The following is a 2,940-nucleotide window of genomic DNA, read 5'->3' as shown; positions in this document are numbered from 1 at the left end:
GTTGATTTCCTGGGTTTGGCTGCCCCGGAGAGGTTTTACTTTTAGAGAGTTCTCTAATTGGTTTCCTCTTCGTAACCAAAATATCTGTGTTGTTTATTGTTTATTGTTTCATATATTTTTGGTTGTTTATTAATTGTTAGGTCAGATCTATTTCCGCATATATTGTGTGAAACACCTATACATTCAAAATAGGTGTCGTTTGGTGTCGTATATAGAATTTTCAATTGGTATCAGAGCGGGTTCACTCTGTCAAAGGATTAAATTCCTGAGTGTGATCCTATATACTTTCTAGATGTCCCAAACTCTTGATTGTTTCGAAATTGTTGATAATAATTTTTGTGAAACTATTATGTCTTCTGATAAACAATAATATTTTGATTATGATTTTGATAATGAAATTGATCTTCAGGAGACTTATAATTTGTTGTTTGTGAAATTCTCTGAGCTACAAGTTATTAATTCCAAGAATCTAAAGAAACTCAGAGAGGCTGAACATGATAAAGATGAGCTAATTGGTGAATTGAGTGATTCTCTTGATTTGTGTAAAACATTTAAATCTAAAAATCATGATCTTGCTAATAAAGTTGAGTCATTAGAGAATGAATTAAAGAAATCCAAAACTCTATTGGAAAAATTCTCTAATGATAATCTTGACAAAATTTTGCATACCCAAAAATCTACTTGTGATAAACCTGGGATTGATTTTGACAAGATTATTGCTCCTTCCTCTAACCTTGCTTCTTCTTCCAAGAAAGTTTTTGTTGAAACAGAAAACTTGGAAGAGCCATTGGATAAAGATAAGCTAGTTGCTGTGCACTCTTCAAGAAGAAGAGGAAAAGAAGTCTTAAAGAAAAAGAAGAAAACAGCCACTGCGGCCTCAAGAGGTAAGAAGGGTAAGAAAGGTAAGTACTCTTGTGCTAAGCATTTTTTACCTAGAAGCAACTCCAACTTTGTTTACCTTGCAAGGAACCAACCTTCTCAAAGGTTCATTCCTACATGTCATCACTGTGGTAAGATTGGGCATATTCGCCCTAATTGTTTTCAGTTGAATAATCATGAGTCAAAAAGAGACTATTTGCATTCTAGGGATAGTCATGAGGAATTATTCAACATGCTAAGGGGTGTTATCACCCAGTTAAATGACTTGGACAAGAGTCGCACTTCTGTTCCCAAAATGAAGAAAGTTTGGGTTAAGAAGGTTGATACCGTTCACCCATTGAGGGGGAGTGGTATTGGACTCACCTAGTTTAGGTGGGCACATTGCATGCCTAGGACAGACTTTGCTTATATATATACTTGTGTCCTAGCGTCATAGTTTGTTTGGCGTTTGTTTTTTTTTGGGTTTAAATCTTTTGTTGTTGTTTGTTTTTGTTGTTTGTGTTTTGTTTCTATTAACATGTTTTGTTTTGTGTGCATTTAAAAAAAATTAAAAAAATAAATAAATAAATCAAAAAAAAATCAAAAAAGACAAAAATATTTTAATTTGGTGGTTTTTCTTTTCTCTCTTTTGTCTTATGTACCCAGATAGTCCATTAATTTCTCATGTTGCTTTCATGGATTTAATTCCTTGCATCTTGGAATATTCTAAATATGCATGAGATAAAAAAATTGTTTCAAATGGACTTGTTTTTGTTGTTACTTAAAGCTTAAGCGTATGTGGTACGTTTTACCTATACTTAATCTTATGCACACTTAAGCTTAATTTGAGGTAATTTTTTTTGAAAAGTGAGGTATGTTAGGTAACTACATGAGGTGTTTTTGACTAGTCATATTTTTTTCAAATTGACCATATGCTAGTTGAACCTAGGGCTTAAAAATTCATGCATTCTTTCTTTTGTACAAAGCACAAATTGTTTAAGGACACGCTCTCAAAAAGAAAAAGAAACAAAATAGTAAAACAAAATCAAAAGAACATGTTCCTTATGAAATTTATTTTCACTGTGTTAAACTTGTGCTATTTTTTTTAAAGAGGATTGTATTGGATGAGAGTGACTAGGCCTTAGTATGATAAGGTTTGACTTTTGATTGAATTTACTTGTCAAAACCTCGTGTTGGTAAAACTTTCTCCTCTTTTGTAAACTGGTATTTTTTTTTTTCATTAAATGGCTTACACACACAACACACAAACATGGGTTGAATGGATCATTTTTCTTGGCTTGAGTTAAACAATATGAGTTTCTTGTCATTTCTAGTCTCATGTATATTTTGCATATTTGGAGTATGTTTGGGATATTCATTGCTAAAATACATGAGTTGTTGATGTGTCTATCATGTGTATTCATTTGACTTTTGAGGGGTAGAAATTTTTTTAAAAGTTTCTTGTTGATTATTAAGTCCTATATTGAGGGGGAGTTTCTGTTATTCATGATCTTGTTGTATTCTTCATGTATTTTCCTATATGTGATCATAAGTGTTTGATTATTGTTTTTCCTATTCCACATATGCCTTGATGTTTTTGTGTTGAGTGTTTCAGGAAACATGATACCTTTTGTCAATTTGTAACAAAAAGGGAGAGTATAAAATTGGGGAGATGAGGGTGACTCGTCCAATTGATTTCGTTTCCGAAATTGCCAAAGGGGGAGTTTGTAAGTTTTAAGTGTTGGCTAAATGTTCGGTGAGCAAAATGGATTCAAAGTGCCAAATCACTATGGGCGTCCGAACGAGATTCATAGCCGTCCGGACGAGATTTAAAAGTTACACATTTAATTTTATCCTGAGAGCCTCGTCTGCAAGCCCGTTTGCAACGGCGTTCAGACGACCACTTACAAGAACAATATTTTCCATGTTTTAAGAGCCCCGTCCGGACGAGCCCATTTACCGTCCGAACGGCCCGTAGTCTGTTAGGTTTAATTTAAATGTAATTGAGTCCTAATTAGACTAGGGGTCTTTGTATTATATATATAGATCTCTACAGATCTGTATGACTACGCATTTCTGCAT

Source organism: Corylus avellana, chromosome ca5, assembly GCF_901000735.1.
Source record: "Corylus avellana chromosome ca5, CavTom2PMs-1.0".
Lineage (NCBI taxonomy): Eukaryota > Viridiplantae > Streptophyta > Magnoliopsida > Fagales > Betulaceae > Corylus > Corylus avellana.
The sequence above is the reverse complement of the archived record's forward strand: the minus strand, read 5'-3'. Positions refer to the sequence as shown.